Raw genomic sequence first — 26,840 nt, forward strand, 5'->3', positions numbered from 1 at the left:
ACAGCAGTGAGGATTAAATAAAATAATCCATATAAAGCATTCATCAGTGCCTGGCTAATGGTAAGCCACAGTATATATATTAGCAAGGAGCAATCACAGTAAGTGTGAGGTAGAGCTAGCAGTGTTTGCAAGAAACATTTCTAGGCTCAGGATTTAGGTAACAAAAGAGAGTGGGTCTTGAATTTCTGTGCATGCAGTAGATAGGGGTATTTGGTGGTGAGGGAGAGGAAAGATTGGGGCTGGTTTAGGGAAGTAAATTTCTAGCATTGCTGACTTTCAATGTAAAGCAACCAGAGAACAGATGAGAAACTTTCTCTGGTTTTATACCATTATGATAAGAAAACCAGATCCAGCCCCTTTTCCTCTCCCTCCCTTGACCTTCCCTGTGCCTTACTGAAGCATTCACAGTACATTTATGGTGCTTATTGTAGAACCCACAGATCAGCCAGAAAGGTATGGCTGTAGCTTGAGGTAAACTCTGTTTCTTCCAAGCCACTCCGAATTAAGCATTCTGGCTGGAGGGAGGCTTGGGCCTTTGTATCCCCCTTTTGTTTTATAAGTTGCCAACTAAAAATGCCAAAAGTAGCTGGGGAAGAAGTGCAAAGTGGGGGACTGGGAACACTTTGCATATTTTAATTACTTCTGTAAACAGCACATACCACAGCCTAACCCACCATCCTGGCTACATCGCAGGCAAAGGAAGTTGGAAGAGCATCATGGGAAAGGACATAAAAAATGCAATTCCTCCTTGATTAGAGGCTGCCTTATCAAGCTTCTTTGAGCTGGAGCAGAACATCCAATCCAATTTAACTGCTAGAGCAGCTCTGAATTAGGCAAGGAGAAGGTCGATAATAGCAGATTTTTCATGTACATAAAGTTCTCTTGAAAATCAAATCCACCTCTTCAGCTAATGGAGAATGAGACTCTTTCTGGTTCGTGAGACAGGATCCTTTAATTCTAAAACAAGAACGCTTGGAGCACAAAAGAAAGGAGACCACAGCACGCTTGCTAGATCTCTGGCAAGACCACAAATGGGAGATCATGGATGAAATCCTTCATTTTCACTTAAAGGTGGGAATCCACTCAGATAAAAAAAAAGAAAAATGGTCCAGTTCTCCAAGGAAGCTTGAGGACAGGTGATAGTGGCAGTGAAAGTACTCTGTGACCTGCAGAATGATTAATCAAGGTAACCTACTATCATCACTATTCTTATGCATCACAAGTTCCTAGTTAGCCCATCCCTGAGAAGTTCCTGGAAAAGGGATACTGGTCAACCCAGCCAATAGAGTCATCTCCAGCCTCCTGGAAGGGAGGCAGCCAGAGGGAAGCTCTCACTCCAAGGGCAGCTGGGGATGGAGTGGCGAGCACCCTGGCTTGAGAGTCTGGCCATACACGTTCTTGTCCCAGTTCTACCAGGATGTACCACTCTGTGGCTTTGGTCTCAAGGTTCACATCTGTAATAGTGACACAGTTGGACTAGAGGATTACCAATATTCTCCTACCCTCAGAAGTTGCATGAGATCATCCAAAGCTTGCTTTCTTATCTGAATCAATGCACCAAGGGCACTGAACAACAGCTCAGCCCAAGACCCTTCTCAGCATCTGCAGTGCCTGTAACCTGACTTTCAAGAGGGGAGTGGTGTGTGTTACGGACAAGCCAATGAGAGCCCTGGGCTAGGACTCAGGAGCTCTGGGGCCCTGACTCAGGCATACATCACAGCACTTGGCCCACCCTTAGGGCCTGTGTCCTCCATGGTAACATTGGCAGGGTGAGGGGAAGGTTGGCTGGTTGACCTTTAGGTATCATCTGGTTCCAACACACCATGCCTCGGTGACGTGGGGCCCAGATAACCTCTGGATGCCCCTCTCAGCAAGAAGCCCTGCAAGAAGCTTAGAGTTCTGGGGCCTGCTTATTTCCACATGGCCCACTGATCTGCAACTGGGCCCCAGGGTGCCTCTGTCAGTAAAGGGTGGGGCCACAGGCAGGCTCAGATGAAAGGGAGAAAGGGGCTGTACCTCCCTGGGGCCTGCAGCTGTGGGCTGCTCCTCCTCCCTTTATAACAGGCCCTACCCCTTGGCTTCGCCTTCAAGGTCAAAAGGTGGAGAAGACTGACCTGAGGATGAACCCAGGAGAAAGTCTTCAATGCTAAGCCAACAATCCAATGGGGCTATTTTTCTTTCAGAAGCACTCCCAGTCTGTTATATGCATTCATGTCTCCAAAAGCATAGAAGAAAGATGAGAGCAAGTGGGCTTTTTGTTCCCAAGTTAGTGAAACCAAGAGGACCTTCAAGGTCCCCAAGAGGTGAAGCCAGGCTAAGGGCTGGGGTACATAATCTCCAAGTTAGAGATCCTGTCTTGATTTATTGAAACTTCTGGCCTCCACCATACTAAAGGCAGAAAGAGACACTTTCAGCATTCCAAGTGTGGGACCCAGGGCAGAAGGCTTGCCTTATTGCATGCCTACTCTGTGCATCCTCTCTGTTAAATGAGTGAACATGTCCTGCTTCATTCAATCTGCCCAATATGCCTAGACTCTAGGGTTTACTAGTATCAGCACTGCACAGATGCAGAATCAAAGGCTGGGCGATTCATGAGAGTTCAAAAGGCTGAAGAGTGGAAGAGCCAAGCCTCAGATCTGAATTATTCTGATTCCCAAAGCAATGTTTTTAAGTACCATGAAGCACTCTCCCTCCAAATGAAAGGAATATCTACTCATAAAACATGTTAAGGCATATAAGCTGATAGGTTGGGAGGTACCAAGCTTTGGAAAATGTGATAGAACTCCCAGAATTTGATTTCTATTAATATTTTAGGTAAATGAACATAAAAGCTGAGAGGGAAATTTCATGCAGAAATACCTAAATCAATGAAGAAAGACGGAAGCCTCTAGCAGCCCAGAGAGTGCTCAGCAAAATGACACCAGAACACATCAACAAATGCTCGTCAGAGACAGGAAGAAAGTGCAGCCAGTCCTTGGAACGCAGTCCTCAGTCTTTCCCTTGCTTTGCTCTGCATCGTGCCCTGCTCCAACCCAGTAGAAACCACACCCACGATTCCGTGCCCAGTCGGCTGTGGTCCCAATGCAAAGGCTGCCATGATGCAGACAAATTCTTGCCACTGAGCACGTAGGTCCCAGAGAATCCATTCAACTGCTATAGCATCTATCATCATAATTTTCAAAATACATTGGCCTTGATTGTTTGGAAATCTATTTCAATTAATGTCTGTTTCTGTAAGATCATTGTCTAGCACAGAAAAAAGAGGTAGGCAGAGCAAGGCAGAGGGACCAAGAAAGGTGACTGAGTGGAGATAAAAGGGAGGGTGGGGAGAAAGCAATGTAAGTCAAGCCTGGTGACATTATTTGGGTCCTAGAAATCAGTCCTAAACCTGAATCTTTTATATTTTTTTCAGACAATCAATTCTTTTTTTTTTTTTTTTGCTTATGGTAGACTTAGGTAGGCTTTCTGTCACTTGCACTGAAAAGAATCCTGATACACTACTGGAAAATTCAACTCTCAAGTTCATCTCTGTTTCTAGGCAGCAAATAGATGCTTCTAGAAATAAACCTAAGAAGAAGGACTCAGAGATACCAGGGGCCGAAGAGCAAAGCAACTTGCCAAGCTAAGGCAGAACTACACAACTCCTTTCCTCACCTGCTGAATGCAGTTTTTTTTCCTTCCCTGCCCTACTGGCAGCACCCACACCCCAGGGCTTCACCAGCCATGAAGCATCGCAGGGACACAGATCATTAAGTGTGGCTCCGACGCCAGCATCTGATCCGTAATCTTTCATCGTATGGCTGCCCCACTCAGATGTCAGGTTCTTCAACCAAATGCATGTGACCAGAGGTCACATCAGACAACCACTTTCCATTAGTGTTAGCCACAAGTGGCAGGAAGCAAGGACACCACAAAAATCAGAGGAACTAGCTTATGCTCAGGAGAGGTAGGTACCAGTCCAGTGGGCCCGGGCAAAGGAGATGGCGGAACTTATGTCATTCCCCCAGCACAGCCAGATGGGAGGATGCGTCATAAATCTTCCAGACCTATGAATTTTCCATGAGTTATTTGTCCCCAGATAATTGCAGGAACAAATGGACTTGACTAACTTTGAGGCTAAAATCCAGAACAAGGAGTATAGATAGAATGCTACCACACAGATTAGGATAAACTTCCTACTGGCCATCCTGGATGATGCCCTCTCTGTCACCATCTCTTTGTTCCCCCCAGCTGAGTACCTGAGCTCCCACTTCATTCCAGGAAACTCTTACCATCCTGTTCTGGGGACTTGCTGTGCTCTGAGATACTCTATTTCTTCAGATCTTCAGAGAGCAAAATGCTAAGGGAATTAGGAGTTCAGAGGCTAATTGCCATTTAATGGACAGAGTTCCTATCTGTGGATAAATCTCCAGGTGAGAACCCAGAGGACTGGGCTTGAGAACACACAACGGATTTCCCTGAAGTTATAAGGGCATGAGGCTCCATGCAATTAAGAGGCATCTGGCACAAGAGAACGTATTGGGTTCCCCGAAAGGCCACTCTTAACTAACTCGAATTGCAAGACTGGGAATAACAATGAGAAGGTGGATTTCACATTCTACCACTTCAGGGCCATTAAATGATGGAGGCTTTTGACTCCATCCAAGTCCTAAGGTGTTCTATAATACTCTCGAGCTCACAGACAATTTCATTGCCACCAAGCCCACCCACAACCTCAGAGACAGCTGAAAAACACTAACATCCAGCAGGCAAGGAATGGAGCTCATCTTGAGTTCTCCTGGTGTGACTGGGCAGACAAAGAGACAGGTATGTGTTCTCAGGTTCCTTATAAAATGGGGCTTGTTTGGGTGGGGAGATACATCCTGGGCTCCCAAACTGCTTGTGGGAAGGGAGTACCTAGATCTGGTCTCTCAGCAGGTTCCTGGGATGGGGCACACTTGTGACCCTGTGCCCCCAAAGACTTGTATCCAAGAGCATGTCACTGGCCTTCTAGCTGCAATCTGTATGTGCTAGTGGCAGGATGGGCCTCATGCAGCAAGATAGAAAAGGGATATCCTTGCCAGTTTGACATATCATCAGACATCTCAAATCTCTACCCCTGTTCTCAATTAGTGTTCTCCAGAGCACATGCATGTAGAAGAGAGAAGCCAAAAGATGTTGAGATGGGTAGAAAAACAAGGTAATTTGCTGGCTTCTTTGTTTTTGCCAGGTTGGAGACTCAGGAAGAGCAGTCAGGAAGAAGTTTCCCTAGGAGAAAGAAAAATGGTAACCTTTGCTTCTTAGTCCTTAAGTATTAAAGTGAGGAAGGGAAAACAAACCATAAGCAGAACAGAACTAAGAATTGATGGTGGTCATAATCCACTGACTAGAACCCATAGTGAAGGAAATTCAAATGCCCGGATTATATTCCTAGGTGATGCTGACATTGTGATAATGAAAATTCTTAGTGAATGACAGAGTAATAGCTTCTTTCTACTCATGTGACACATGTCATGAAACTAAGAGAGACATAGTCCTGAAGGACACTGAGATACCTGGATAAACATATTATAGAAGTCCAAGGAAGTAACAGCATTGCAGGTGGAAAAATCCTTCTCTTATATCAAAGGAAAACTGGAGAGGGTCATTGACACCCCAAAATAATTATCCCCTTTGCTGTAGCTGGTCTCTCTGGTGCACCTAAAAGGTGGGTTGCTTGCCATACAATATTACCAGGATCCCACCTTATGCATAAGGCAAGATTCTACCCAATGAATTTTTCTGGGAAGCACATGAATCTATACCACAAATAAATGCAAGGTTATACAATGATGCTGATGTTAAGTACAGCCACGATATCTGAGATGTGGTCCAGAGACATCCTGTTTCTTGCTAAAAGCAGACCCAAGACTGGATGAGGTCAGTCTGCGGATTCCATTCACAAAGGCAGACACAACATGTGGATAATCATCAAACTTAAATCTTCACTCTAACCCCTGTCAAAAAAAACTTTTTCCAGACTTATAATTCCTCATGCATTTTCCCCACCCTTATTACCCATACACAGACCCCATGCACCATCCCTCCCTCTACCATCCCTCCTTCTAGCCCAGGAATATGGACACGCTGAAGTCAAGTCTCCACCTCCTGCCTGGGATGGATGCCACAACAGGAAGACTTGCTCTCATGCTCCAAAAAGTTTCCATGCCTGTCCCCATTCCCAGTGACAACACGTGGAGAAGCAGCAGACGTTGCTGTACCTTCATGCACCATCAGCAAATACGTCGACAACCACCCCAACACAACCACTGCTTCTGATCCAGCCATGCAAATTAGCCCCTGCACAGGACCTCTGAGGAATCCGGTGAGCCCTAACCCTCTTTTCTTACTCCCACTACCTGGTATCTTCGGGTAGATGATGAGAGTAATTGATAAAGGCATGATTTCAAACTCACTTCAATCTGGGCTCCACCATTTTCTAGTTCCACTTTTGAACCTTAGTGTTTGCATCTGTTAAGTGGGGAAATGATAATTTTCATGGGTTCAATGTGGATTGAATTAATTTACTCAAAGCCCTTAGCAAAGTACCTGTAGAAAATGCTCAGCAAATGTAAGCTGGGTTCCCTCCATCACTCCAAAGGACACCAGATGGAAAAAGGAAGGGCTTTACAATATACTGAAAGCCAGTGCAAGTCAAAGATAGGGGAGCTTTCTGCAAAGATGCTCCCCAGAATGGACCGCTCTGCGTTCTTACTCCTTTTCCAACACTCGCTCAGTGATGTCAGTAGGAGATGAAATCTGTGCTGACCATCAGGCAAACCTTACATGGCCATGATTCTCCAGCCTCGACTTCAGTTGTTCTGAACTTTATGAGTACTTTTTCATTTGACTAGGATTTTCCAGATCTGACTTGTGTCAGAAGGTTTTAGCCAAGCCATGTAAGCCCTCCTTGGCTTAATTAAATAAACTAAAACATAGTATATTCTTCAGGCAACTCAATTGCTTTCACCTCCCTATCTAAAATCTCTCTCTCTCACATACACACACACATATGCACACAAGTACACACACACACATACACACACACAGTAGCAGCACAACCTCCTGACATTTCTTTTTTCCTCTTAACCCAATTTTTCTCCTAAGGACCTATTGCTCTCTAATGTACAATGTATTTTACTTTGTTTATCTTTACTTTCTGTCTCCTTTATTGAGGGCAGGGACTTTTGCCTTTTTGATTCACAGCCATATCCTTACTTGAGTCACATAAATGGATAGAGTGAGCATACATCCTAATTTACCTAGGAAGGGCCTAGCTTATGCCTTTAATTCTTACCTAATTATGACTCACTTCCTCTTTCATTCTCAAGAGTGTCAAAGTTATTAGTGATTAATAATAAATATTTGTTTACTTTAATGAACAAATTTGACCAATTTGATACTTTGATGAAACTCATCAGCTTCTGAAGCTAGAATTTGACCCTGACTGTGACTGAAACCCACATGATATTTTAAAAGCAAGAGAAGAGACTGATTCATCTCTTATAAAGGTCCTGATTTCAACATTTTCACTAGATAAATAAGCATGTGCTTTTTGATCTATCCTAGCTAAATACAGTTAAATTACACTGCTATTAATAGCAGGGATAAGATGAGATACTTATAAAAATGTGATCTGGAGAGAACTTGGAAAGCTTTTCTTAATTTACCTCCTTAACCAAGTCACAAGAGAGATGAATGAAGTTGTAAAAGCATTCCCAGGCACCTGCTGGTAAGACTGCAGCCTCGGGTTCATGGCTGTGATCAGTTTCTCACTTCAAAATTAACTCCACTATAACACACCCATTCTATGCTCAAAGCCAGCATCTGGCCTGTGAGAAAGCATCTCGAGATGGCAAGCAGGACTTCAGTCTTCCTGGTCTGGCCTCAATTTCTAAAACCGGGTAGGTAAATCCTGTGATTCTGCTTTACCATTCCCTAAACAGAAGGAAAAATCCCTTTGGCCAAGAGCAATGACTTCTGAGAGGAAGACATCCAAATCAATCTGACTATCAAGGCAAGACTAGTGGAACTTAGACCGACTCTGTGGTACATACACCTCCAGGCTAGAATTAAAAAAGGCAGGTTCAAAGCCTCCCCCAAAATACTCAGGAAGGTGACCCAGTCCTGGAGGCTCTGCAATTTCAGTGTTACTGAATGCCATGTTTCCTGGACAAAGCTTTATCTGAGGTCAGTGAAGAGACTTCCGGTTCTGCAGACCCTTTAACCTAGGTGGTATTTTTTAGCTTCTTAAGGGGAGTCTCTTGTGGAGTGTAGGCACCCTAAGTGCATTCACAACTAAAGCTCACACCTCCTGAAATGCAAGAAAGCAGCCATACCACCGTCCATGCACAAAGCCTCCAGCTACCACCACACATGGGGACCGGGTGGGGTCCCCGACAGCCACTTTGTCACCGCGGCTCTCCCAGCTGTGCCCCGGCTCCGAGCAGATCACAACCCTTCCACCCCCACCATGCTGCCTCCCAGCGAGACATCCCAAGCATATCAACGGCTTTGGCAGGAAACTTCCATGGAAGTTATAGGATGCTGCCATACTGGGAGGCTGGGAAAGAAGGGGGTAAGGAGCCCCCTCCCTGGCCCATGGAAGGTCCTCTCCAAAGCCTGCAAGCTGTCCATCTGCATGTGGAAGACACTGGCCCCAGAAATGATCCCAAATCCAAACTCACTGTGGAAGCTGCTGGTTCTGCTAGCCTCTGTCGCTGCCACGACACGCTGAGCAGGCCGTTCTGGCTTGGCCCTTCCTGACAGTGAATAGGGGAAGAAAGCAGGGTAGGGGGAGAGAGAAGAAAAGGGATGAAGGGAGAGGAAGGAAGAATGGGAGGATGAAAGCAGGGAGGAGAAGGCGAGCAGGCGTCTCGTTAACCGAATAGCACCTTTTTCCTGGCCACAGGCTCCGAACACCTCTCCTGCTTCACGGAGGAGGAAGGCTCACCTGGGACCCCACCTCCAAGGCCCACCCTCAGGAGTCCACCCAGAGACGGATGCCACTCGCTACTTGACAGCTGCACCATTGTACCAGTCCCAAAGCCCTCTCCCTCTTTGATCCACCAAGACTCAGCTGGCTTTCCTCCAAGAGCTCAGTCCTACTCCTGACAGGGTGGGCCTCCCAGCCCTCTACCACTTTGGAAGGAAATGAATTTTACCTAAAATTGTCAACCCCTTACATCAAAGAAATAGTGCATCTCCAGAGCTTTTATCTGTCTTTACTGTTTCCAGCAGAAAAGCACCCGCGTTCACTACCAGTTAGGGCTTCCTTGACCTCCTTCCTGCCTTTCTGATTAGCAGAGGAGATCGCCAGCTGGATGCTATCAGCAGAGAACCCCAGCACATACCCTCCTTGCCATCAACAGAGCCCTCCTTGCTGGCAACAGAGTCAGCGTTTACGGTTCCTTTGCCTACTGCCCAGGGAAAGCCCACTTCCCCTGAAACCTCTGGAGAAGAAATAGGAGGTCACATGAGGGACAACCAGTAACTTAGCAATGGTGTTTCCCGGCCTGGATCAAGAGCTGTGTGCAAACGACAGAGACACAGCCCCTGCCCTCAGCCGGGGGCAGAGAAGGAGCACAGGAATGACCGAGGAGCACATTCATGAAGTGACACATTCCTGCGTGCAAGTCAATACGTGAGGCAGAGGAGGCCGCTCCACGAAGACAATGAAATGGGGTTGCTGGGTTTTGATGGCAGTGAGGAACAGATAGAGGGAGATGCAAAGAAGAGTATATGGGGAGTTGGGAAGGTAAGGCCTCATGCAAAGGTGGACATGAACTGGTGACACTGGGCAATAGGGGCAGACCGGCTGGAGTGGAAGTGAGGGGACTTCCCATGGGATGGGCCAGGGAGGAGACTGGAGGAGACTGGAGGGCCCTGTGTGCCAGAGTGAGAATTTTACATTTTTTGAGAAATGAGGAATCACTCAAGGCTCATTCCTCAAAGAAGCAGGTGGAATGATGAAAAGATTGTGGAGCCTGTGCTGACTTGGAACCAGAAAAAGCATGTACATCCCAGGTCTGATCAGGGTGTACTCTGGGGTAGTTTCTAGAAACCCCTTGGAAAGAACGAGGGAAAGGGAAACCAGGTGCTGTAAAGAACGACTTAGCAGGATCAGGTGAGGAATTAGGTGCAGATGATGAAGAGAAGCTTTCAAAAATGGCTTTCCTTTTGGAAACCTCCCAAGAGAGTTTTCATGAGGCTAATGGGTAGCTGAGGAACAGGAGTCAGTCATGGAGAGTTTTCTTTCCAACATGCCAAGTTTCAATGAACTCTCCAGGGGAGACCCCACATTAAGCCATCCAAGAGGGATGAGATAGAGGCTAAGACGATAAATTCAGGTAGCTTCCGCACAAAAGCAAAAAATAATTATAACCATTTCAGTATCTTAGGTTTTCAAAGTAGAGGTCTAAAACCACAGCACCAAAACTTTTAGAAAAAAAAAAAAAAAAAAGAAGCCATAAGGGACTTAGAGACTGGTTGGGAAGGCAAATAAATTGAAAAGCCAGGAGTTACTAAGGCAAGAAAAGGGATATTAAGCAGTGGGGTGAAGGAAGGCAGTGGTTATTAATAAGATCATTCAACAGAGAGTTCTAAAACAGTTTAGGCTTGAGGAATAGACATTTGAATTTTCCCATGATAAGATCATTAGTGACCCTCAAATATCATTTCAATGAAGTGGTAAGATCAGAAGTCTTACAATTAAGACAGAAGATGAAGACTACCTATTTCAGTCGTCCGAGAGGGAAATGGAATTTGCAAGAGGAAGAAGGGTCAAATGAAGATTTTTCTTCAGTGTAGAAGAGATTGTGTACTGTTACATTAGAAAGGAAAGAGAAAAGCATCAAGATAAAGTGAAACAAACATAGTCACAGGGAGAGGTGGGCTAGAGGTGGGCAGGTGATACATGATGAATTATGAAGGAAGACATTAGTCCTGGGATAAAGGATGTTCTTTGGAGGGAAAGGTGGCATGTGCATTTGTAGATGTGAAAAGGGTACAGATGGCTGAATATTTCATAGCATCACAGAAGTATAAACTTGACATAGTTCCTTGCCCAGGCACAATAACAATTCCTTAAATTACTACTCTTCTTTGCATTTAACCTAAGCATTCTCTTTTACAGAATCTGCGATTTGACTCTTTGAATTTCAGAATTGGGAAAAAGTAAAACTTTAAGGTCATCTACACAACCTCATGTCCAAGGCATGTCTCCATAATATCTCTAAAATGTGGTTAACAGGATTTTCTGGAAAACCGCAGGGGATGGAGAATACAGTGTTTTATAGGTGCCATTTCAGATGATAAGGCAAACTACCTGCAGCACCGTGCTTAACCACCTAAGTTTTAAATATATACCTAGAGCTTTCTATTCTCTGCCCCTCTGGGTCTAAAGGAACGTGTTGCATTTACCAGACCAAAATGGTGATGGCAAATCCATTAGATCTTTGTACTGAAACCCGTTTTTGTGATTTCTGATTCCACCAAACTTCAGTACTTGTGAGCACATTCCAGATCCGCTCCTCACCATGAAGGACACTGTCCCCTTGTTTATTTCATTGCCCATGCTTTTATGGAATGCTTACCATATGCCTGGCAGGGTGTTAGGCACAAGCAATAACTGATGAAATAATGCATGAATATTGCCCTTACAGAAATCCCATGCCACTATGAATGAAGATGTGTTGGCAGATGTCCTCAAGGATATATTTTCACAATAATATTTTACAAGTCCCTTCTTGCAATGCATTTAGAGATCTTACAGCAGCATTTCTCATTTCTGACCATCGCTTCCTCTACTCCTAGCATCCCTTCCTTATCCCTCGACTCTGCTACATGTTAGCAACTACAGTTGGTTCCAATCATCCCAGAGACCCCAAACTTCCTGAATTAGGGTCACCTGTCTTGCTGTAGTGCTCATCACTGAGCCATCCCACCATTGGCCTCCTGTACCTTGAATGACCTTTTCACAACACCTTACTAGAAAAAAAGTCACAGAACTGACTCATTATAGGTTCATATTTCTAACTCTAAACTCTACCTAACCTTGTGGAGAAAGTACTATTCTGGTACTCTATTAACAAATCCTATTCACAAGTAACCTCATCCTCCCTCCCTTGAGCCCCCAAACCAACTCTGACTCTCATGTATTGTGCAATCTAAAGAATACTGAGGAATCTTCCAGAGCTTTAGCTTGCTAGTCTGAAAATGCCTATTGACTCGCAGTGCTTTTATGATGATCAGAGAAGACCACTGGACCTGCGAGATGAGAGACTAAGATTCTTGTCTTGGTACCACCACAAACTAGATGTGTGGCCTTGAAAAACACCTCCTCCCTCTCTGAGGTTCAGTGTTGTCATTTGTCAAATAAGTGCCAAGAAGACATCCCAGTTCATTTCCAGCCAGGAATCTACCATTTTACCAACCTAGATTGTTTATCCAACATCAGCCAGGTTTTCATCAAGGGCTCTCATAAAACACTTATGAGCAAAAAGCACAACTGTATGTAGGAAAAGAGACCATTAGGTAGAGTCATAACCATAGAATGACTATATCCAAAGAAGGCTGAGAACTGGATCAATAGTCACTTTGGAGCAGGACCCCAACTGCAAACCCAAATATTGGGCTGTTCAACTTTCCAAACTATAAGAGGATGCCTAAAGGCACTATTGATGCATTGATAAAAGTTGCACATGGCACAAAGTTGGAAGGGAGAGCTATACTTGGGCCCTGAAAATCCATGCCAGACTGGAAAAGGGAACCAAATTAACCAAGCAAGAGGTAATTTTGCTATACATTAAGTACTAAAACACAACTGTTTAAAAGTGACATTTAGGTCAGAGGATAGTAAATTAGGATTTGGGGATACTAATCCCATCTATCTGAAGTTGGACAAATAAACCTAAATTGGCCTCAGTAATGCAGGTCCACCAGGCAAATAATGGCAAAACCCTGCCTCTGTAGATCATCCTTCAATACAGGTGTATTCAATAAACTTATGCCTACGCCTCATCAGAACTCTTCTATTTGTGAGAAGTCAAGTTTAGAGTATGCTGAAAAGGGTCCAGTGGAAATCTTGATTAGATGTCATATGCCAGTACAGGCAATTATATGGCACGTTTGTCACCAATTTCCCTTCTGATACTCATGGCCGACATCATCTGTCAATGACTGCATGCAATTCCAATGAACCTGGATGGATCCACCAAATCTTTTTCATTACTCCACTCCAGGAAACCACATCCAGCCAGTCAGGACTGGCACCTGAAATAAAATCTACTTGATATCCCTAGGACATTTAATAATTGGCATGAAGACAATTAGATTCACAAACAGTGAAAGGCTTGAAGGAGATTCCAGGAGATAGAATGCACTAGGGACTACAATAAAGTGACTCCCAAGTATTTGAAAATCAAGAAAATAAGATTGTTCCCTTTAAGATTCAGCCTAAAAGGGATGAGGTCATCAACCTGCATCCCCTGTTGTCTGGAAAAGTTTGAGTGGCTCCCAACTTGGTAGGTACATATGAGAAAGAATATGTCTTTTCAAAGGAGTACTGACTGGTTATAGAGGCCTGGAAGAAAGGGCAGTGGCAGAACTGGATGGTGGCAATGTTCTCCCCATCTTACCTTTAGTCACAGGAGAGGGAGATTTAGGAAAAGACTTGGAGCATTTCTGGACCTACTGGCAAATTGAAGAATCCCTGTGATGAGAGGGACATGCCAATCTTTCTCCGCTGGATGCCATTTATCTTCTGATTAATCTGACTTTGTAGCTCAGATTCATTCCTTCTTGAGCAACCATCTTATTGTGATCAAGCTTCCCACATAGACTGGCTTACTGTGACTGAATGTTTTGATCATATAGCCTCTGAAAAAGCTGGTACCATGTGTGCATTAATAAATTGTCCTTCTGGTGTTAACTCAAGTCTCATGTGCTTTTCAATTATTGTGCATACTCAGAACTCTTCACTGATAAGCAGAGGTTTGGGCCTTCAGTTAGGATCAGATAGTGTTGATTTTCTCCTTAGGTGGTACCATTTTATCTTCTGGATGTACATATCCAGAGCTCCCATGTACTCATCATTGGTTCCTGGCAAGTGGGGACCATGAGACTCTACCTAAGAATGCTGAAACCATTGGGGACACTATCTCTTACCCACAATAAATATCCCACATGGTATTGCACAGTTTAAAGGTAAGGCATTTTTAGTAAGCACTTTCTATGTGAAAATCACTCTGCTAATAAAGGTCCCCTCGCCTTCATGGGAATTCATGTTGTGGTGAGGTATAGGACAGAATGCACCTAAGTGATTCAAGGGAATGAAAAAATAAATGCAAAGATCAGGGAGTTGGTGGTTGGCCTCCTGGGCAAGGAAATGGGCAACTTCAAGAATAAGGTGGGCTGCAAATCAAAGATCCAACCAACCTGGAAGGAAACCCTGTGGAGGAGAGATAGCCAAGATGTGGCCGTTTGACAGATTGGGAGAAATGGCACACTGATCACCCCTGCCAACCAACACTGAAAAGTTGATGAACTCATCTCCTTTTCCCCCCAAGTATGCACCATCATTTTGTATGCACCAAAGCCCACAGTTTACAAAGCACTTGCATATTGTTATGCATAATAACGGACAGCGATCAAGGGTGATTATCACTTTTCCAATGATAGGAGAGAGAAAGTAGGGAGGGCTGGACTTAAGCCATCCATGTCTCTATCCCCAAGGCTCCAGAGTGCTTGACCCTGAAACCTTCCTTCCATTGGGCACCAGCAGGGAAAACCCTTAGGTGGCCTGAAGAGTGGGGCTCTAATTCTGAAGACCCTCCTTTGCAGAACTCATGGCCACAATTATCAAAAGTTTAGCTCTTGTTAAGAGCTACGAATTCCACAATGGGAAATCACTTGCTCTGGCCAATTAGACATGTCTTCTTTTTCCTCCTGGGCTTCCAACAGATCAAATCAGATGTCTAAACCAGTCTTGGAGTAGTGAACAGTCTTGTTTTTATCTCCAAGTAAGTTAAATAGGCACATCTCCCTTTCAATTTCCATATCCAGGACCAAAGACTCACCATAGGAAATAACTTCAGCTTTTAACTTAAAATTATTAAAATTTCTTATAGGTAATTTCTGCCTTATTACATATTATTATTCTTATTACATAGAATAATAATCATCTATAGAGAGCCTAATAGGTACCAGACAATTTGCATACGTTATCTGATTTAATCCACACAATGGAAGAAATTGTTCTCCATATTTTCAGATGAGGAGTCTAAGACTTGGGCAATAGAAGCAAGTTAGTTTCTTAAGGTGATGTAGCTAGTGAGCTGAAGTTTGGAGATTCGAGGGGACATCTACAGACTCTGGAGTTAGCAGGTGCCTGACCCAGATCCCAGAAGTCCGTGCTGCCCACCTTCCCTGGGTCTGACCCCCCCACCTCCAGCTCTCAGTCTGGTAGGTTTAGCCAAACCTGTGGGGAAGGCAACAACCAGAGGTAAAAACCACATTGAAAATTCTCGATTCCGGAGGTGGTATTGACCCAGCCTTCTCTTCCCCCCTCCTCCTCTTGTTAGTACAGACAGATTACCAGTCTTCTGCTTTGAAGCTTATGAGAGAAATGCAATTCTCGACCAGGAGAAGGTCAAGGGAATGCCACGTTCTCTTTACACACAAATATCTTCATTATAGTTGGCAAAGAAGATATTTGTATGGGAATGCATGTCTCTTTATATGTTATATACTCAGTTGGACTCTCAGAGAACATAAAGGTCTTTTATACTTAACAAACCAAAACAGGCTTCTTTATAAGACACCCTCCTGCAGGCGACAAAGGTGCTGCCAGCACCCTCCTGGGAGCTCAGCGGAAGGGCGGGGTCCCAGCACCGCACTCTGCAACCTGAGCCAGAGGGCTCCTGGCCTCACCACCCCTCTCCTTCCTTGAGGATGGGCTCCAGTGTAAACATACCCCCTTGGCCTCTTGACATTTTCCTGTGGGGCATCTTCTCGGTCTTTTCTTCCACTCTCTGTCCCAGGGGAGGTCAGGCTGACAACTGTAATGGCAAACCCATGCCTGCCACACCCTCACTGAGGCATTGCAGCAATGGCATTTCAAAATTACGAGAAGATAGGGCCAGGTTTAGGAGACTACTCACTGAGAAATGCTCTCAGAAAGAGGTTGTCTTTTTTTTTTTCCAGGGGAGACACAGATTTTTATTCATTGGTAACCCAACAATCATGACCCAACCAACAGCTCAAAACTACAAGCAATCAATCCATTTATTTATGAAAAGCTTGAGGCTATTTTGGTGAGCTGTTTCTGATCATTCCCTGGTGTGTTATAATCTCTATTTTATAATATAAATCACAGCCCATCTCCACTAATGATATAGGAGGAAATAGACTTACCTTGCAGCAGGCATCACTCTGGCTAGATATATCTGAGAACTTCCCACCTCTCACAGGTGTTATGAATTAGAATGAAAACGATAAATCTCTCATTGTGATAGCTTTCCTCTGTCACCACCACAAGGACTAAGGGGGATCTTGCGGCATCTCTGGAGATGTATAGGAATAGAGCAAGCTAGCCATCTGTCTGCGATGATTTTGATGCGATTCTGCCTGGGGGCACAGGGGTGAATTAGATGACATTTAAGGCTTCTTCCAGCCTCATGTTTCTTTAAAATTGAATGATCTGGCATTTGCTCATCTGTTTCTAGCACGCTAGGGATTCAAAACGGACTGGGTGGCCTAAAAGACACATTTACAAAAATCCATCCTGACCCTCAATCTCACTGTTATTCTTTTTCAAGGTTGCAATCCAAAGCAGCACGGGTCCTGGGCCCTGGCCTTCATGTTACGTTTCTGGTCCCTGCCCACTCCGGGGGCTTCTCTTCCACATCCTACCTCCACCACAGTGGCATAGAGCCTCATTGCCTCTTTACCTAGACCTTTGCAACGTCCTGCCTTTGCAGTCTCTGCTTCCAGCAGTCCATTCAAAAGCCACTACCTGATGACTCATCCTCACATGCAGCCCCATTTCCCATTTACATGTCAACATTTGCTCATCAACTCCTCAGGTCAGAACCCTTGGCCTTTCAAATGGTGGCCTCATCCTTCCTTTACCGGCATTTCCCTCCGTATGCAGTCCCCCAGGGCTCAGAAGTTCTCCCCAAAGCAAGGCTGGGGCAAGAGCCTTGGAGGTGGGGACAAGATGGGCAGACAGCGGTAGCTCTCTGCGCTCTCCCTTCAACCACAGCAGCTCTAGGTTTGTCTATTTTGTATATTGGTCTGTTTTATAAGGTTCTTTTTGAAGAAAAAGTTTCACAGCTGTAAAAAAAAAACTGGGTTGGAAAATTGTGCATCTAATACACCCTTATGAGTTGAAAGTCGAGCACACTGATCTAAAGTCAACGATATCAGAGTGTGTGAGCCGTGGAACCAGAGTCCAGTCCTATATGTCCTGGCCTAGGAAAAGGAACAATGAAGCCACCAACACATCAGAAGATGAAACTCAACTTCAATACATCCTTCAAACTCTTAATACCAGGTTTTCTATGAAGTGACAGAACACAAGGCTCTTGGTGTGGCCAGTACCTCTGAAGAGACAAAAGCCTTAATACAATGAAGAAGTGGGATGAGGGTTGCCCACTTGACATCTGATAGACTCGGGTCCTCAGCAAGAACTGGCACAGATTGAACCTGGGCTTCTCGGCTTCCATTCCTGAATTCTCATCACCACATAGTCACTGAAGCCAAGATAGGAAGGTACTTCCCAGGACTAGAATTCTCAAGCCATGAAGCCATGGGGATGGGGCGGGGGGATAAAATGTTCAAAATAATTTGTTCACCTAAATGCAGCATCTCAACCTGAAACTCATCTTGTCTTCTACCAGACCGTCTTCACCCTAGATTGCTGGAGTGTCCCTTGCCTGCAAACACCATATCCTGTCCCATATTCCTTTCTCTACTTTGAGGGATGCCAAAGACATAGGCACAAGAGCCCATAACTGTAAACTGACCTAGAAAGGCTGTGGCATGGGACTTATAGGAGTGTGGAGACAGAGAGAAGAATTCAGATAATCCTCTTCACTGAGAAAAATGTCAAGAAATTCTGCCTGCCAGGCTGATTTTAGACTGATTGCCCTCAACAGGGAAGAAGAGAAAAAGGCAGAAGGCAAACAACTGTCACTAAACTAGATCCAAGATAAAGTGGGGATCTAGTTTCAAGATTATTTCCAAATGGAAGGTTGGTCGCTTATTTATCGGGAGGGAAAAAAAAGTTCTGGACTAGGGGACAGCTTTGGCCTGCTTTTTGCCTTCTTGAGACATCTCTGGTTTTATTCTTGGACCTCTGCCCTGGCTCCCTCCTGACCTATGGAAACTAAGTCTTCGGCTGCTCAGTTATCATTACACAGAGCTTAGTCCCACAGGAGGTAAAACCTGAGAGGGACCATAGCGCTGGAACCCTAACCCCAGAGTTTCCAAATAAAAGTGAAACCTCTACTTGGCAGCACAGATGTGAAGCTGGCACTGAGACCAAGGTGTCCTCAACATAAGTCTTGTCCCCTGCAGACTTTAATATTCCAAAATGTTTGTTGTTTCATCGATAATTAGTGTGCAATTATCAAAGAAACAAGGTTGTAATACATACAATTGGCATAAATCAATCCCACACACTTTCCACCATTTTCATTCCCTCTGTGGTTTGGGCAGCTTTGTAGGTCTAATTTTTCACCTGTTTTTTTGGGGGGGATGGGGGGTGGGGCGGGCAGCCGAAGCATGGGCAGTCTCCAGGAATCGAACCCAGGTCTCCAGTTCTTGCCACAGAGCCACCTTTACACCACCGTTACCTGTTTGTCAAAATTCACTCGAGATGAGTGTACTGTGGTCTCCAGGCCTACTGGAGACAGTCGGGTGGCAAAAGCTGAGGCTGTATCTCCTGGGTCAGGACCAGGCACCCTTTCCCAAAGCTAAAGAAAAGAGCAAGACTATGGTTTCATGAATGGGACTTTCGGGAGACCCCAGGCCTTCCTCTAACCTCCTGCTCTAAGCTCCACCAGGGAAGATGAACTCGAGCTCTGTCCTTTTGTAGTACAAAGATGGTCAACTGAGAATGCACAATTCTAAAGGATTCCTGCAGGAGTCTACTAGAGTTTCGAGTTGTTCAGGAAATAGAGGTTCTCAGCAGCTCTGGACTTGGGTGTTGGAGGAGGGCTCCTTAGAGCTCACCTACCCCCACCCCTTCTAGAAAACAGCAAACACCAAGACCCTGTGGTCTTGTGAAGGTGCATCACGCGTAATCCTGGGGGCATGAGGGGTCAAGAGGAAGACTGCAATTTCCAATCCATCTTCAACAAAGACAGTTCAACAGCCATTAAATAGGAATTGCTTAATTGCAATGTGGTATCCTAGAGTGGATTCTAGGTCAGCAAAAAAGACAGTGGTGGAAAAACTGGTGAAATCCAATTGAAGTCTATAGTTTAGTTAATAATGATACATTAACATAAATTCAGTTTTCACAAATATACCATGGTTATGTATGGAGTTAGCATTAGGGGAAACTGGCTGACCAGTACAAGGGAACCAACTGCACTTTTGCCGCTTTTCAGTAAATCTAAACTTACTCCAAAATAAATAAAAACACATTAAAAAATAATTAGGAAAATCACATTCCTTGGGAATCGTTTAAAAATCTAACCCATTGCTCTCCTTCATATAAATAAGAGCCATGAGTAACAAGTTATTAGACCTTTTCAAAAATAACAAGGGAATAATCAGACCCAGAAACTGAGGCCCTGGCCTCTGGACATTTTACATGAGACACACCTCTTCTGCCTCTCAGCATCCTTTTTTCCTTCCCTAATGTCTGAGTCTACTCAGGAAATCTTAATAGCTGAAACTACAGGGTCAAATCTAGCTAAGCCCTTTCCAATCCCCTACGGACCGGTATGCCCAGCTGTGGATTTTTTCTCAGCCAGGTAAACCGGGGTCAGGTCTCCCTTCTCTGGCTGTCCGAGGATTCTGAGGGTGGCTGGCAGATGGTGATGAATGGTGATGAATGAATGGAGTTGTGAGGGCCCCCCTCTTTCTTGTGTTGTTTCAGCTTTCCAGCTGGTGGGACACCCATGCATTGGAGCAGCAATCCAGACAGCTCTGAGGCCCTAATCCTGCCCCTGGGGAGGAATGCCTTGTCTGGTTGCTGAGGGTCTGGCTTGCGGCCACAGAGAGCAGAGCGCACTAGCAAGCAGCACAAGTTCTACCCTTTTAGGGCAAAGCTTGCAAGATTCCTAGGGTGCTGTGACCAAACTGGTGAGTCTAATCTGGGATTCAGGATGAGGAAGGCTGTTGCTGCACAGTGAGGCCACCATCTCAGAGGCTCCATCAGTATTCAGGTGCACACTATGAGCCCCACATGCCTGGCCTTCCTGTCTCCTTGGGCTCAGAACTCAGGCATTTGGGCAGGAGAGAGGAGTGCTAGTTACCAGGCCTCCTGAACCCCCAGCCAAGAGCCAGGAGCATGGTGGCACCCTGCGATCCTGAAAATCAGCCAGCTTATGCTGTCACCACCAGCTTTTAAAGATACAAATGAAAATACAAGTTATTTCATTGACTGCTGGGCCTTTTCAGCACACTGCCAATCACTTGACTCTCACCTAGAGGCCCTTCCCCACTCTAAGCCGAGGACCAATTATTTAAGGAGACTTTGAGGAACCCCAGGCTTTCAGCTCAGGTAACTCCACAGTCAGCCAACATTCTTACTGGTCAAAACCCAAAGGAGCCTTGAGATCATCTGACAAAGGCTCAGCCCTTCCTTGACCTCAGGACCTAATTCGACTTATGATAGGCTTCCCTGCCCAAGCCCTCCAGGTGCTGGAGGTCCTCGGCCCCTGCCTTGCTCTCCAGAGATACACATCTAGGAAACACATGCCCAGTAAGTCAGAGGGCCAGAAATACTTCGGGGATTCTTTTGAATGCTCTGAGCCAACCCCACCCCCCACCAGCCCTCAAAAAAGGAAACACCCCACATGCAACATGTATATGCAATTTCAGGGGATTTGTAGAGTTTCTGAGGCCCATCCTAGGACTTGCTACTGGCTGAGAACTTGGGCTTTATGTCAAGGGGTTAGTCCTGTTCTAGACACTACTATGTGGCCTCAGTTAGACTTCAGGGCATATTCTGAATTCACTCTTAACTTCCCTGCTTCTGGAACTGAAGCTGCTCTAATTTGAAATTTTTTTTGCCATTATTCTCCAGGGTGTCAGTATGTTCTTATCTTTGATAACAGTCACCTAGTCATAAATTAGACCCCTTTTGATTTGAAGTACATGCCCCCTTCTCTGGTGAATCCCTAGGATGTGTTTACTTGTGCAAAAACCTTTCCTGTTTCCTAGAAGGGTGAAGCCAAGGTGCCTCGATGGCCAGGGGGACGCGCTCCTCCATGAGACACTGAGAGTTCACAGCAGAAGGAGAAAGGGGGTCTCTCAGGTGAGCTATCTCCACGTTTCAGATGGGTTACCGTGTAGGGATAGCAGTAGACAGCAAGGATGCTTTGCCCCTCCTTCGCTGAGGATTCATCAGATGCGGGACGGCACATTGTTGGGATGGGATTTCAGAAGAGAACGGAGTTTTCCCTTACCCTCTCTACATTCCTCTCTTCTGCCTGGAGACCCAGAACACTCCACTTCTCAGGCTCCCTTACAGACAGGCCAGGTGAGCAGGTTCTTTTGATGAGGAGAAGTGGCCAGCACCGTCTCCAGGCTAGGCCCATCAGCCACATCCCACATGTACTCCTTCACGCTCTCCCAGCTGGCTGGAATGGGTAAATGCCTAGGGTCACCCAGGAAACCACCTGAGGAAGAGGACAGAGCCTCTGCCAGCCTCAATGCCCACAGAAGGGGGCCACTGTTCCAGCACATTCACCTTCTCATACTGTTAACTAACCTAGAAATAAGCTTCTATTTTTTGCATCTATTCATCTTAGTTATTGGCCTACCTTAAATAACACACTGATGTAAGCCTTGTTCAGATGTCCACTTTCGTATGGAAGAAGACAGTTGTATTTTAAACCCAATAATAGTAACAATAGTCAACATTTATTAAGCATTTGTTGTCCTACAGGCTTTATATTTATTAACTCTTAATCCTCATAGCAAGTGCTAAAGATAGGGGCTATTACTTGCTCCATTTTATAGTGGGGGCATGGAAAGTTTAAATAACTGCCCCTGGGTCACACCACTGCTAATTATGGAAGCTGAGATTCAAACCCAGGCAGTGTGGGTCCGGAGCCTGCCCTTTCACTCACTCTGCCATGGGTACACCATGACATCAATAAAATCAAAGACTGCAACCACATCAGATTCTTCTAAAATATGCCTACATCCTAAGGATGACTATTGTCAGCCTTCCTAGGCGGTTCAGGGAGCCCTGACCCAGAATCCCCAGCTTAGAACCCAGAGTCTGGCCACCAGCTGTTGGGCCTTCCTTATGTCTTGCCTGGAGATGGGTGTCTGTCTGGACTGGAGCACACTGTCCTCCCCTTGTCCTTGAGGTTCAGCTCCATCCCCTTCTGAGGTCCCACTTCGGACCCTGAGTGGGCCATCCCTTATACAGACCATCATTCACCTGCCTCCTATAGACACCCTCCCAAGTTACGAGTCTACCTGCCTCGACAAGACTTTCTCCAGCCACCTGTTGCTGGATTCCCCACATCATCTCCAAAGCCTTGCCTTACCTCGGGGGCCATCTACTTGCTCATCCATGCTCTCCTTGGTCTCGCCCAGATCCACTTCCTGCATGACTGTGCATCCCCATTCTGACATCATCCATTCATTCATTCATATTCTTATAGGGTATCTAGCAAGAGTCAGGTACGGTGCTAGGTACAAAGGACCGCAGGGTGCACAGAGAAGACACACCCCTTCCTAGCCCTCTGGGTCGGTGGGACCAGGGCACCAGACCCTCCTATCCCACGCTTCTAGATCTCACCATCTCACCTCCCCTACTAATCAAAACTGCTGAAAACATGACAGCATTTCAATTCTGGAGTCCCCACCTCCTCCTCTTCAGGACTCGCAAAACTTTCTTCAATTCCAGGTCTGACCCCCAATCTCCTAATGTTTTCTGGTGTTCTGAGAAAAGGTATCAGTGGGACCAAAAGCCCACACTCATCCCAGCCACTGTAAAGACAGTCTCAGACGCGACAGGTCACTGACCCACAGGAGGAAAAGGGTGCCTGTCTGCTTCCTAGGGCTGCCGTAGCAGCACGCCACACACTGGTGACTACAGCAACAGTGGTTTCCTATCCCACAGCCCTGGAGGCTGCAGGTCTAAAGTCAAACTGTCGGCAGGGCCGTGCTCCCTGGGAAACCCACAGGCGCCCTTCCTTGTTTCTTCCGGCCCCTGCTGGTTGGCCAGAAGTCCTTGGAGTCCTCGGCTGGCAGCTCCAGCACTTAATTCCCTGCCTCTGTCACCACAGGGCCTGTCCCCTGTGCCTGTCCCTCTGCCCATATTTCCTCTTATAAGGACACCAGTCATATCTAATTAGGACCACCCCAATCCAGTCTGGCCTCATTTTAACTAATTACATCTTCAAAGACCCCTTTTTCCAAATAAGGTCACATTTCCAGGACCAGGGTCAGCACCGGAATATGTCTTTTGCGGGGACAAAATTCAGCCCATAACACCGTCTCTTTAGGCACTATCTTTAGAGGAGAGAAAAGCAAAACATTCTGGTGTTCTGCCGCGGGAATGTTTGTTTTCTCTCAACGTGCAACAGGAAATTAAGCAGTTCACCTTTGTAAATCGTTTGCACATCACTTATGCATGAGCCAGATGGTACCTCTTTGTTTTAAGAAATTAAAAATGAAAGAGAAAGAATTTCAGGAGGAGTGTACCTCCACCTCTCTTCCTGCCCTCACGCACACACCTTGGAGTAAGCGCTGGGCAGACACGCACCGAGAGACAGACACACGTGCATGCACACGCATACACACACACACACACTCACACCAGGCCTGAATAAACTGTCCTAGGGGGCAGGAGAAGCCGACTTCTCAGGTGTTAGCTTGCAGAGAGAATCCATCACTGTGTTCTCATTATCTGCCAAATCACCATGTTTCCCCAGGGCCTCAACCAGTATATACCAAACAACAGCAACAGCAATCTTACAGAAATCATCTGAACCTGGACTTACCTCTGAGATTCACGAGCAGCATGATATAAAACCCCGACCTGAGGAACAGGAGGTGCTGACGACTCCCTATACCTTGGGAAGGAAATTTTCTTGGGGTGGTCAATTTAAAGATGCTAGTCTTTTGGGGACAACTGTATGGTCCCAGCCCTGCTCCACCCCCCACCCAAAACCAGTGTTCAAGGGGCCTCTCTATCTGATCTAGGAATTGCATCTGGAAATTAGATGATTCCTGGGTGTTGTTTTGTTTTGGCACTGAATGCAACAATAACTAAGACAATGCAAGCAATAGGCTTGCAGACTTGCAAAGAGACTGCCTACAGAAATTAACTTGTTTAATATCAAAATAACTCTGATGACAGAATACTTCTGTCCTCATTTTACAATGAGAAAATTGAGCAGAGGGTAGGGGAAAGGCATTGAGGTCCCATAGCTGCTAAATGTTGGCACTAGAATGCAAACACAGGTAAGATCAGGCATAAAGCCCGAGAATTCACCTACTTTGCTATCTCCCACCATGGGCAACAATTCTTCAGGGTTCGCTACTGCTGTGACCTCCGACAAATCTACTCTTGCTTTTGGTTCAACAGAAAAGGAGGGAAGGGGAGCTGTGTAGACATTTGGAAATTCTGAATGAACATGAAGATATAACACAAGCTGCTCACTGAATATGGAGAGTGTAAAGCCTACCCCCATCAAGGAATATACAATTCTCTAATGGTAATCTGAGTTTTTACTACAGTACTACACATTTTCTGTTTCATTCTCCCTTGGGACCAGAGACATACATTTTGGGGCCAGCTGACCTCAGGTAACATCTGGCATAGAACCCATCAGGAAGAAATTCAAAAAAATTGAGGATACCTGGAGTGTGGACGTTTTCCTGCCCCATTCTTCCTTCCTTAAATTCCAGTCTGCACTGGCACCCACAGAAATGAGAAGGTTTTACCACTCCTTGCAGCTCTCCCAGAAGCAAAGAGCAATAGTTAACCATTTTAAAAGCAAAGGCAAAGCAGGGTCACTTGGAGATGTGATTTTGTTCCTCATTTTTTGCTGTTTTTAAATCAGAATCAAGAAATACTAGTTGCAGACTTTGAAGCAAATTTGAAGGCTCAATTTGAACACGCTGGTCAGTTTCCCAAGACTCCAGTGAAGCCAGTGGAGGCCAGCTTGGCATATTAAACATCTGCCTGGCACAGAAAAACTGATACACATCCCCTTGCTTCCACTGGCACCAACATAAATCTGAGCTCAGCCAGACAGGCCAAAAATCCCTATTTCAAGGAGTGCAAATGCAATTAAATGGTGCCAGCACCAGCTAGACTTAAGGATTTATGACCCATGGGCCCTTAGTGACCCCTCACTAATGCCTCTCCTGGAAATAGTTGAAAAAAAACACTGGCCTGGATAATAAAGAAAGACTTTACTTTAATATTTCCTGGCAGGTCAGTCTGGTCATCAGTGTGAGACTACCACTGTGTCTTGCTCTTTTTCCCATACCTGGGGATGTGGGACTGGGCTGGTAGCTCAGAAAGCTGCCCAGTTTACTGTGGACACTCTACTGTCCCCACTGTTTGGTCTATTTTGCTTCACGATCTCCTAGGATGGTACAGCACCTGCCCACCTCTGATTATACCATGAACAAGTCACTTTTTCTGGCCACAGAGGACATTGCTCCAACATTCCCCTTTTCTCCAGGTCATGGCTAAAATGAAGTGTCCTGAGTGACCAGGTTTAATGTCTGAGCAATCTCTTTAGGCAAAGAGCACCCAGATGGAACTGATCTTAAAGAAGCCAACCCTAAACTCCCAGTCTTCTGATCCACCAGGCTTAGGTTAACAGAGTAGACACTCATTTCTGGGGCTCTTTGATCCTCAATATGATCATTCATTCCCTACAAAGAAGATGAGACAATTGGCTACCATGCCTCTCTACCTCTAGAACATTTCCCTAGTCTTTCCTTGTATCTCCCATCCAAACTCCTCTCCCATTCAATATCTCCAAAGTACATCTTCCATATCCTTGAAGCATCTACTTCCCAATCATTCTGCAGAAGTTATTTCACCAGTGTCTTAGTGTGCACCCACATTTTACCTGTCTGGGATAAGCGACGCTCACCCCCACTTGTCCTTTCCCTGGCAATAATAACACTGTCAGAGCCACTCAAATCACCCATAGAAAGTAGAGTCCAAGGATGAAGGGAGAAAATAACTATGAGAGCAAAATAAGACATCAGTTAATATAAAGGAGATAATTGTATATAAATAAAACCACACATGAGGTCACCCCTCACACTCAGAAGGTTTTCTAAGGCCCAACCCTCACCTCTCTCCAAAGTTGGCAACAAATAACATGCTTTCTTTCCTCATCTTTTCTAAACTCTGCTCAGTCATACACTATTTTAATTACTTTACTCTGGGTTCTGGGTTATCATCAAGATCTACTTTGGGAGGCAAGATAAAGCCTGCCAAGGTCCACAGATAATTTCAAAGAATAAAATCTATACTAGTGGGCCATGCAATGGTGGTTCAGTGGAGAATTCTCACCTGCCATGCTAAAGACCCTGGTTCATTTCCCGGTGCCTGCCCATGCCAAAAAAAAAAAAAACCTATAGTGGCTAAGGCC

At 45.4% G+C, this 26,840-nt stretch overlaps 1 protein-coding gene and 2 long non-coding RNA genes across 6 annotated transcripts in view; 1 reads left to right on the forward strand and 2 right to left on the reverse strand.

Annotated features, from left to right (window-relative positions):
• NTRK3 (neurotrophic receptor tyrosine kinase 3) overlaps positions 1–26,840 on the reverse strand; it is a 357,528-nt gene that overhangs the window by 21,309 nt on the left and 309,379 nt on the right. The gene's annotated exons all lie outside the window — the stretch shown is intronic.
• LOC143652500 (uncharacterized) lies at positions 15,295–22,830 on the reverse strand. The gene is made up of 5 exons (XR_013160727.1): positions 22,758–22,830; positions 21,663–21,836; positions 16,432–16,644; positions 15,992–16,076; positions 15,295–15,496 (listed from the first exon to the last, which is right to left on the reverse strand). It is a non-coding gene; the product is annotated as an uncharacterized LOC143652500 (long non-coding RNA).
• Positions 22,889–25,319, forward strand: LOC143652501 (uncharacterized). The gene is made up of 3 exons (XR_013160728.1): positions 22,889–23,119; positions 24,150–24,270; positions 24,806–25,319. It is a non-coding gene; the product is annotated as an uncharacterized LOC143652501 (long non-coding RNA).

The sequence above is a fragment of the Tamandua tetradactyla genome, chromosome 12 (genome assembly GCF_023851605.1).
Source record: "Tamandua tetradactyla isolate mTamTet1 chromosome 12, mTamTet1.pri, whole genome shotgun sequence".
NCBI classification, from domain to species: Eukaryota; Metazoa; Chordata; class Mammalia; order Pilosa; family Myrmecophagidae; genus Tamandua; species Tamandua tetradactyla.